At 34.9% G+C, this 11,841-nt stretch overlaps 1 long non-coding RNA gene across 1 annotated transcript; it reads right to left on the bottom strand.

The window, feature by feature from the left end:
- Positions 1-10,547: 10,547 nt before the first annotated feature.
- LOC125498953 (uncharacterized) lies at positions 10,548-11,474 on the bottom strand. The gene is made up of 2 exons (XR_007275584.2): positions 11,209-11,474; positions 10,548-10,871 (listed from the first exon to the last, which is right to left on the bottom strand). It is a non-coding gene; the product is annotated as an uncharacterized LOC125498953 (long non-coding RNA).
- Between the last annotated feature and the right edge of the window lie 367 nt (positions 11,475-11,841).

Raw genomic sequence — 11,841 nt, 5'->3', positions numbered from 1 at the left:
GTTAAACTAACTGATTTTGTTCACACATACATACCTCATACCAATAATCCTACAAATTCTTCTAGTTCTGTTAATTCTTGTCACATTGTTGAACCTAAGTATTATCATCAGGCTAAGAATGATCCTCATTGGATAGAAGCCATGAATAAAGAGCTTAAGGGTCTTGAAGAAAATGAAACTTGGGACTTAACTGATTTACCAAGTGGAAAGAAAGCTATAGGTTCTAAGTGGGTTTATAAAATTAAACTTAAACCTGATGGAACCATAGAGAGATATAAGGCTAGATTAGTAGCCATTAGATATCAACAGGTAGAGGGTCAAGACTTCACTCAAACCTTTTCACCTGTTGCAAAGCTGGCAACTGTCAGAATTGTGATTGCCTTAGCTACTGTACATAATTGGTCTTTATGCCAACTGGATGTAAATAATGCTTTCTTGCATGGTTTCTTGGATGAGGAGGTATATATGTTGCCACCAGCAAGTTATACTAAGGCTCGCAAGGGAGAAGTTTGTAGACTTAAAAAGTCATTGTATGGCCTAAAACAGGCTTCTAGGCAATGGAACAAAGAATTAACTAGATTCCTTCTGTTTATTGGCTTTCAACAATCTAAGCAAGATTACTCTTTGTTTACAAGGACAAAGAATGGTGAATTTTTGGTGATATTGGTATATGTAGATGACATGATGGTCACAGGGACAACTTTGTTACAAATTGATGAAGTAAAACAAGCTCTTGACTTAGCTTTTACTATCAAAGATCTTGGTGAGTTAAATTATTTTCTTGGAGTTGAAATCACAAGATCTAGTCAAGGTACTTTTATGTCTCAAAAAAAGTACATTAAAGACATTCTCACTGACACTGGCATGGAAGAATGTCTACCTGTGAATGCTCCTCTCTCTACTGGGTTGAAGTTGAGTACTGAAACTTGAGATATATTAGAAGAACCTGATGTTTATAGAAGATTAGTTAGGAGACTGTTATATCTTGGCATCACAAGACCAGATCTATCCTATGCTGTGCAACATCTAAGCCAGTTTATGCACACTCCTCGAGTTCCACATTTGAAGGCAGCCTTACATGTTGTAAAGTACCTGAAAGGGACTTTAGACTTTGGATTACACTATACTGCAGACAGTAATCTCAATGTACATGCTTATCGCGATTCTGACTGGAGTTCATGCACATTCATCAGCAGATCATTAAGTGCATATGTTGTCTTCATTGGTTCTAATCTTGTTTCATGGAAAACTAAAAAGCAATCCAGTAAGCAAGTCATCTACAGAGGCTGAGTATAGGAGTATGTCAAATGCTGCAAGTGAATTAGTTTGGGTTCATGGTTTACTCACAGACTTGCAACTTTCAATTTCTTTGCGGCGGCTTTTAGCATGTTCAATGTTCCATGGAACAGGGCCCCTTAATTGTGAGGGCCCAAAATAGAGAAAGTTCAAGTAGTATAAAGAAAAAGTTTATCTACTTATTTGGACTACTTTTTTTCATAATATGACTATGTGAAGTATGGATGAGCTATTACATTATTGAATTTTTCAAATACGAGATCGCATAGGGCCTCTATATAGTTCAAGACGGGCCTGCTTTGCCTATTACTTTGTATTGTGATAATACATCAGCAGAACACTTGGCTCACAATCCAGTGTTCCATGAGAAAACCAAACACTTAAAGAGAGATATGCATTATGTACGTGAGCAAGTGGCTGAAGGCTTTCTCACTACTGCACATGTTTCAACCAAGCAACAGCTAGTTGATGTTCTTACAAAAGCTCTTGCATCTCCTCAACATTCTGCTATTTGTTCCAAGCTTGGACTAGTTTCTCAGTCCAGCTTGAAGGGGGTGTAAAAGATATGTATTTATTTTCTGTAAATGATTAGTTAGTTAGAGTTAGTTAGAATACTTCTCTATAAATAGACAAAGCTGTTAAGTCTATTATGAACTTTTCTGATTTGTAATAAACACATCTCTCTTTCTTTCTCTCTCAATAAACTTCTACATTTCTGAGCTTATTTGCTCCTTCAATTACTCTACCCAATCCCAACATCCACCGTGTCCCCCCCATTTGTTGTCCCCTTAATCAAACCCCTAATATATTTCTATTACCCCCTAACTCATTCGAAGCATTGCTTTATGAGACATAGAAGAAGCATCTTTTACTCAAGAACAATTTCCTTTGTTTTCAAAGCTACCTCTGCTTGACAAGCATCTGAATCATTAGGCATACATCCTTTTAAATGTTTCAATTATATAGCTTAAAGGGCAATCTTCTAGGATATGTTTCCTAACAAGATGGATCTTGATCATCATGATATAACAACATTCTCAATTTTTCATCATCGGTTGGCTCCTACAACTAATGCCCAAGCATAAATTTTCATCATCAATGAGCAGAAATGAAAAAATACTATAGCATAACTAATACCCAAATTTCACAATCCTAAATGCCACCTAAACAACTACAAGACAAAACTTGTAGCAGAGAGAGAAGCAAAAATTTTATATCCTAGATTTCCTTTTATATAATCGAAACCCGAAACCCTGCTCCAAATTCAATTACATATATCACTGAGCAAACATGCACAGGCTTATGAATCGTCATATCTTTTCCATGACAATCAACCCATCATTACAATCCCTAATAAATTTATCGAACATTACAAAATGATTGAAAACAAACACATGTAGAGTTGAGGTAACGAACAAATCAATCTCTCTTTATGTCATAATTATCCAAACTATAAAGAAATTGCCACAAACTCAAATGTATAAAGAAGAGAAGTCTATCTATCTGTACAACACATTGGCAACTATCACTCAAATAACATCTCAAGAATCAACAAAAGGAGAAAGAGCTTACATAAGTCCGACAAAGAAAAATTCATAATAGAAGAAATTCATCTTTAGATTAATAAAAAAAGTCTTGTTGAACTGCTTGGCCAACAAGCCCCATCCTATGAACAATGGACACAAGATAGAGTAACCTTTTTAAAGCTCTAACATCTCTAAAGATATATACTATGACCCAGTTTTGTTTCAACTGCATTGACCTCATTCCCTTTGTATATTGTTGCCAAGCCAATGGCAAAAACCTCTCGTCTTGTTTCTTGACCACCTGAGACTACTCAAAAGTAAACAAAATTTATCATCACAGCCTCAGTAGTCGGTACCAACATAAGGGCAATGCACATATTAGTAACATAAGAAGTTAATCTTTTCAATAATTCGACAAGATCCCACAATGACTATGTGTTAGGCTATGCTTAGGCCTAGTTCTTTTGGAATGAATTTGGCTGAAATAAATTTATTAGGAATTCAATATTATGTAGCTCAACAGAACATGATAAAACTGAACTGCAAATTTAGGCCCCACTCTTTTGAGATGAACTGAGGTAAGCTGAGCCTAAGTAAGTTGGAAATAAAATTGAAGTGAGCTGAAGAGGCTTAGATTTGCCTTTGATCAGACATAAGGAAACAAAGTTCAATACCATGGCGGCAAAGCAAGAAAAGCAAACCTGCTTACTGCTGCCAAGCCAATGGCAAAAAAGCCTCGGCTTCTCCAATGACTATGATCTAGATATCCAGTATCATGAGGGGAAAGCAAATGTGGTTGCTGATGCCCTAAGTAGGAAATCGAGTCATAGCTTGAGTGCCTTGTCCCTGAGGAGTTGTGTCGAGATATGCAAAGACTAAGCTTAGAAATCTTAAATCCTGGGGAAAGTGAGGCAAGACTTAGTACTCTTTCTTTGGGTTTGTCAGTTTTCGATGAGATCATAAAGGGGCAAGTTGGGGATGAACACCTAGATAAAATCAAGGAGAAAATGAAGTAAGGTAAGGAAGCTGATTTTCAGATTCATGATGATGGGAGTCTAAGGTTTAAAGGGAGGTGGTGTGTACCACAAAAGTGTAATGACCTTAAGAGACGCCTTATGGATGAGGGGCATAGTACTCCATATTCTGTGCACCCTCGGGGTGATAAATTGTATAAAGACCTTAAGGTTATCTATAGGTGGCCAAATATGAAGCGAGAGGTAGCTGAGTATGTGTCCAAATACCTAACCTACCAGAAGGTGAAGATAGATCATAAGAGACCCATGGGGAAGATTCAATCTTTAGAGGTTCCTAGATGGAAGTGGGATTCTATTTCTATGGACTTTGTGACTGCCTTACCTAGGACAAGGAGTGGAAATGACACTATTTGGGTTATTGTGGATAGATTGACCAAATCCGTTGTGTTCATACCTATTAAGGAGACATGGAAAAAGAAGCAGCTCGCTAAGACTTACATTAGGCATGTGGTGAGACTACACGGAGTTCCAAAGGATATCATTTCTACCGTGACTCTAGGTTTCTTTCGAAATTTTGGAAAAAGGTCCAATTAAATCTTGGGACAACATTGAAAATGAGTACAACCTTTCACCCTGCGACTGATAGTCAGACTTAGAGGACTAATCAAACTATGGAGGACATGTTGAGAGCATGTGCGATTGACTAAGGTAGTTGGGAGGACCAATTAGATTTGATAGAGTTTTCCTATAACAATAGTTATCATGCGAGTATAAAGATGGCACCTTTTGAGACGTCATATGGACGGAAATGTAGGAGTCCCATTGGCTGGAATGACTTTAGTAAAAATATAGTCTTGGGGACAGAGTTCATTGAGGAAACCGTAAAAAATGTCAGACTAATTCAGGCTAGAATACAAGCTGCGCAAGATAAGCAGAAACGTTACGCTGACTTGAAACGTCGAGAGGATGAGTTCGCCATAGGTGATAAGGTGTTCTTGAAAGTATCACCCACTAAGGGCGTCCTGAGATTTGGGAAAAAGGGCAAGCTAAGTGCTAAGTATGTAGGCCCATATGAGATTTTAGAGTGCATTGGAAAAGTAACCTATAAATTGGCATTGCCAAGAGTTTGAGAAGATGCACGATGTATTCCATATTTCCCAACTTAAGCGCTATATCCCTGATAAGCGTCATGTCCTAGAGCCTGAACGAGTTCAGATCGATAGTAGCCTCACATATGAGGAAAGACCTGTCAAGATTCTCGATAGGAAAGTGTGTAGTACACGCAATAAGGATGTCCACATCGTGAAAGTCCTTTGGTCTAACCACGAGTTTGAAGAGGCAACGTGGGAAGCCGAAGATGATATGAGAAAGAAGTATCCAGACTTATTCGTTGAGGTGAGTTACGAGGGTGTAACTCGTTTTCTTTAAGGGGGATAGAATGCGATAAATTTCGCGCTTTTTGTTTATTTTTATGAGATTTTATGCATATGTATGCCTATGTTGGGCAATCTGCACATGTTAGTGCAGAAGAAGTAGAGTCTCCGCATAAGAAAATGTGTTCATAAGTAACACAAGTGTTTTAAGTTAGAAAAAGTGTGCACAAGTAGCGCAATTCTTTTTAAACTTTTGAAAAGACGAGTTCAAACTTTTGTAAGTATGTGAGTTTTCGTGTCAAGTTTCGGCAGGAGACTTCTTTTGAGGGGGGTAGACTGTAATACCCCATAATTTTAAAGGATTTTATAAATATATTTTAGTATTTATATATTTATATTTAAACATAATTTAGTTTTAAAATGATTTGACTATTTAAAAAGGTTGACCATTTTAAAAGTAAAATGAAATTATTTTAAGAATGTAAGAAAGTTAAAAATATTTTATTGAGGCATGCTTTGAAAAAAGTTTGAAGTACTATTTTAATTTGGAAAAGAAGTCTAATTGGACTTGAGTAACTTAAATTCTAAGTATATTAGGAAAGAGGAGTCATATTGATAATAGGAGTTCTAATTTATTTATCCTATTCATCGTCAATTTTAATTAAGCTCGATCTCCTTTTCCTAAGCCCAAAAGGAAGCCTCCTTATAAATATCCTAATACCCAATTATTTTACCTCACACAAGAATTATTTTTCTCTCTCCTCTCCCTCAAACCACTTGGCCAGCCATTAATTCTCTCTCCTCTTGCACGACTTTCTTTCTTCCTCTCTTTCAAGTTCTTTCTTTCTTCTTCTTCGAGTAACGTTTCTTCTTCATCAAGAAACGTCAAAAAGCCTTCAAAACCACCAAGGGTCATGCGTCGCTGCTGCTGTCGTGGTCTTCTATTTCCGGCGACTGCTTTGTCTTTTTCTTGTTGGTTAAATCCTTTTCTTCTTCCTCAAGATTCCATTAAGACTATGTTTTTGTGCTTTATTTTAATATTAGGGCATGTTCTCCCCAACTTATTTTCAGTTCAGTTCAGCTGTGGACAATACTTTTACTCACATATCACTATTCATTTCAGTTCAATTCAGTTCAATTCAATTCAGTTCAATTCAGTTCAATTCAGTTCAATTCAGTTCATTTCAGTTCAGTTCAATTCAGTTCACTTCAGTTCAGCTATTTTATGCCGAAGAGAACATGCTCTTAATCATGATTATTGGTTTTAATTTACTATTTTAATAAATAATCTTGATTCACATATATTATATATTATAAGAATAAAAATTCAAAATTGTTTATTATTGTTAGATTGAAGTTTTAATCATTAAAGCATGGATTTTTAGGGTTTTAATCACTAGAAAACCATAGTAGCATGTTGTATACTATGAGAGATTGGTTTAGATTATGATTTAATCATATCTACATATGTTTAAAGAGGGTTTTATGATTTTAAAGTTGCTGTAAATTCTGAAAGGATTTTATTTATGGAGTTTTTAAGAATTTTAATTACTAGTATGTTAGTACTATGCTAGGAATAAAAATTGATTGAAGTTTTGATAGGAAAATCAACTTTTGAATATATTTAAAGGGGATTTTAAATATTTTAGAGTTGTTGTATCTTTATTTAAGAGTATTGATTTTAGTTTATATTGATTTCTAGGCGGAGAATACTCAGTAGGAGACTTTTAAAGAATTAAAATTGGCCTGACGACTAGTTTACACAAGGTACGTACATACCTATGTGCTATGTGATTAGTATCATGATTTAAGGAGAAAGAATTTCAGTATCATGTATAGGAACTTATTAAGTGCATATGTGATTTCTAGTATGATTGATTTTTACATGTCTTATGCTTGTGTGCAAGCATGTGATTTTAAGATTTATTATGAGTAAAGATTGTCATGTTTGTATGGAATATTTGATGCGAGATGTAGGGGGAATTTTATTTATTAATTCACATTAGGAATTAATATATGTTTAAGAGATGGAATCACGTTATTCATATATTCCCTTATAAGTGTTATTTTCACTATCTTATGAGGACTGTGTGCCTTATATGGTAAGTTGATAAGTTATGCCTTTTTAAAGGTAAGATTATTGTTGGTTAGGTTCAACAAAATAAGAAGTTTGTGATTTGAAAAGGAAGTAGTCTGGAAGTGTAAGTTGTGATCACTTATGTAATCCTAAGATAAAAGAAGTAAGTTGTGATTGATTGATTTATATTTCTGTGATAGCTTGTATGTGTGTCATAACAAGTGATAACATGTAAATAACGTAAAGTGTAACAAGGATAGTTATAGACTTTAGACTGGTGCACGTCTAGAGTTGGACATTAGGAGTTGGGGTTCATGGTGAGCATGCCATGGCTTTCCTGGGGGTGGATTGATCACCATTCCTATTTTAGAAAAAGGTTCCTCGATATCGTAGGTTATTCTGGAATACGTGGTAGCTCTCGTATTTCGTCTTCTTAGTGAAAGCATTAGTAGATAAGACAGCTCGGGTCCAAGTAACTATTCCATTAAAGTAATAAAAAGATGTTTAGAGTTTAGTTCGGTAAAATTTGTCTGCAGAATATTATATGATTATATTATTATTTATCCCTGCATGTTATTTATTTAGTATCATGTTACGAATGCTTATGTTTTAGTATGTAGTACTCAGCTTTGCTGATTACGTGCTTTGTTTGTGATCATGACTTTGCCTTATTGATCCTGTGATGATCTATTTTGGTGAGCAGATTCAATATAGCATTTACATTACGTATTCGCAGATGTGCATCATTGGGAATCTGGAATGGAGAGAATGTGTAACTAGAATATTTTACTTTTCTGCATTTATAAGAACATAAGTTATTGGCTTTGTTTGAGTAGACTCATTTAGATTGTTTGATTTCTAAATACTTAGTTATTTATTTATAATAAAAGTTTAAAGTTTAGTTATATGTTTTCCGCTGCAAAATTCTGAATAAGCTGATACGTTATCTCATGGACGATAATGCTTTGGTAATTCTCTAAGTTTTATATTATAAAGGTATTTATTAAAAGAGAGAATTATCGGGGTGTTACAACTTTTCCTGAAAGAAGAATTTTTTGATTTCCAGTATTACTTAGCGGCTCTAACTTTAAGCTTTAGTACTGATTGCAACATAGACAAAAACTTGGAAATGCACATTAAACCAATGGCTCACCTTAAGGGAATGATATCATCACTAGTATAGGAGGAATTGGTGACAATGTATAGGAGATCTAAAAACTTGGATCGAACAAAAAAATCTCCTTGCAATAAGTCTTGATATTTTCCGACTGATGGTTTGTTTCATTGAGATCGACAAGGTTTATCTATATGGCACAATCAATACATGTAGATAGTAAGTTCAACAAAAATAATTGAGTTTAGCAATATTAAGTTGAGGAGAAGCAAATTGCAATATTAATTAAAACCCTATTACGTTGATCTTGATGCATTACAAAAAAATGAATTAGAAACTGGAATTCGTCCAAATCTAATGGGAATCTTGAACTTGAAATTAAAATTAGGAAGGGAAAACCCTTGAAATTGGGAAAAAGTATGCTAAGGTTTTATGTTGAAGTATCTGAAGAAGATGTGGAGAGAAACAGGAGAGAGAAGAGCCGGAAGATAGAGAAAAGAGGAGAGAGGAGAGAGATGCAGTAAAGAGAAGGGAGAAGAAACATTGCGCGGCTCAGATGGAGGGAGGAGATGAAGGGTTGAAATTGTCCAAGCCTTATGAACAGTGATTTACAAGCTTTTGTGACTCTAAACACTATTCAAATGAACAGTAGCCAATCTTTCAACTTTTAAAAGGTTAAAGGATTAAAGGAAAAGGATATCAAAATGATATAGTGTGCTCATATTCCTTTTTGTCACAAAATGTTGTACCTATTTAATTTTTTATTAATTTAATTGGACTTATTATCCTCAATTTTTACGGGTTTTGCTATTCGTCGCCCTACAGTTACCTACTAACACCCTAAATACATTATTTTTATATTGTATCTGTATACTTCCTTTCTTCTCTCTTTTTCCCCTTCCCTCTCTTCCATATCACCATACCACCACCACCTATGTTGTCGCTAGGGATGGCAGGGCGGGTCCACATGGACCCAGACCCGTTTATTTTTAACAGACCCAGACCCGCCCAGATCCGTTGGGTCTAGATTTTTCAGACCCAGATTCGCTGGGTCTAGCGGGTCCATGGGTCCTTACTGGGTCCTTCTTAGTTTTAAGTTTTCATCACATTTTTGAATATATGTAATTAAAAATTTTCGCCCTAATATATATATATATATATATATATATATATATATATATATATATATATATATATATATATATATATATATATGTTCTTGTATCCATGGTTAAAACATTCTCTAAATAAAGTTTTAAGAATTAACTCATAAAATATTTAAATGTTACAACTTATAAAGTTACATGTCTTAGTGGAGTTATAACACTAACGAGTTCACAAAATTAAAACTCATAAAATATTAAAATGTTACAACTTATAAAGTTACATGTCTTAGTGGAGTTACAACACTAACGAGTTCACAAAATCAAAACTCATAAAATTTTAGAGTTTAGGTAAAAAAAAAAATTTCTAATATGTAAATGGGTCCGCGGAGCGGGTCTGGGTCTAGCATATGTGGACTCGGACCCAGACCCCGACTTCGGGACTCAGACCCGACCCGGACCCATTGGGTCTAAAATTTCTAGACCTAGACCCTTATAAATGGGTCGGGTCCTAGCTGGTCTAGGTCGGGTCCCGGACCCATTGCCACCCCTAGTTGTCGCCGCATCGCCACCACCACCACGCCCACCATTATGCTCATCACCACCATCACGTTCACCACCACCATCACGCCCACCATCACATGCTTTGCCTTCCCTCCTTCTAAGTATACCGAGTCCACACAAGACGGATTGTCTACTTATTGCTTATAAAAAATAATTTTATGACAAAAGTACCAAAAAAGTATTTCATGAAATATTTTTTTACAGAAAAGCTTACTATTTTTTCTATTTTTTTAAAAATTTTCGTAAAAAAACAAAGTATTATATTTTTTTTTCGAGTGTAATGTAAATACTAAGGCTGGCAATGGGTCGGGTTGGGTCAAGATCAGGTTGGGTTGGCGGGTTGGTGGGTTGAGAACCCCTTGACCCAACCTGACCTGTTTACTTAAATGGGTTGAAATTTTCAACCCAACCCGACCTTATGATAAACGGGTCAACCTTCAGGTCGACCCGTTTATCTTTTTTTTTCGTGTTTTTTCCAGAAAAATAAAATAAAATAACATAATTTATTTGCAAATAAAAGTAGGCAGAAAATTAAAATTAAATCATTACATAACCATAGAATAATATTGTTCAAAAGCAACACATGTTCAAAATTAACATCATTAGTTCATTACAATTTTGTGATGTTCAAAATTAACATCATTAACAACACAATGTTCAAAAATCAAACTTGTAATGACTAATTCAATAGAGGACTCCAAAGTCTAATTAATAAGTGTAACTGAATTTTGTGTTTCTAGAGAAAGGTCAGGGCTTTCACTCTCCAATGGACTTTCAACTTCATCCTGCACCTTCAACTTCATGATTGCACCACATAGCTCCTCCATTTGAGGTTCCATCTTCACTGAAATATTAAAAAATATGAAATTAAAATCAAGCCATTTGAGGTTCCATCTCCATTTGAGGTTCCACAAACAACAAAGGATTCGAAAAGAATCAGAGAAAATATTATTAGAACAAAGATGTTGAATAAATTAACAAAAAAATTAGAACAAAAATGAGAACGCAAATTGGAACAAAGAATTCGAAAAAAATTAAGGCAAATATTATTACTTTATTACAACAAAGATCTTGAATAAATTAACAAAAAAAAATAGAGCAAAATGAGAACAAAGAATTCGAACAAATGATTCGAAAAAAATAAGAGCAAATATTATTAGAATAAAGGTTAGGAATCTTACTTGAACTAAATGAAGACTCGAAGAAGACTAGAAGAAGACTTGAAGAACAGTAGAACAAAAGTTTTGTGATTTGTGAAGAAGACCAGAAGAAGAACAATAGAGGAGTGAGAGAGTGAAGAAATTCTAAATTGTTTGTCAAATGAGATTAGGGTTTGTGCCGCTTTTCATTGTTTCATTTAGGTGGAAATCAGCAAAATCTCTTTTTAAATAGTGCTAGGGTTTTAACCTTATTACTTTATGGTTTAGGCCCAATTTTTTTGGGCTAAAATCTGAAATGAGTTAGGAATGTTTTAGCTTATTTTTTATAAATGGGTTAGGTGGGTCAAAATCAGGTTGGACTTTTCAACCTGACCCAACCCATTTAATTAAATGGGTTGGGTCAGGTCGACCCATTTAATTAAACGGGTTGAAATTTTCGTAATGGGTTGGGTTCGGGTCAGGCTGACGGGTTGGGTAATATTTTGCCAGCTCTAGTAGAATAGCAAATATATTAATGGGTTGGGTTCGAGTCAAGTTGGCGGATTGAGTAATATTTTGCCAGCTCTAGTAAATACTATATTTTAGGACAGAGGAGTTACATTATCGTGCCCAAAAACAAAGTCCTAGCATAATAGCAGATATATCGAAATTATA

The sequence above is a fragment of the Beta vulgaris genome, chromosome 6 (assembly GCF_026745355.1).
Source record: "Beta vulgaris subsp. vulgaris cultivar EL10 chromosome 6, EL10.2, whole genome shotgun sequence".
NCBI classification, from domain to species: domain Eukaryota; kingdom Viridiplantae; phylum Streptophyta; class Magnoliopsida; order Caryophyllales; family Amaranthaceae; genus Beta; species Beta vulgaris.
This window is presented reverse-complemented; position numbering and strand designations above follow the sequence as displayed.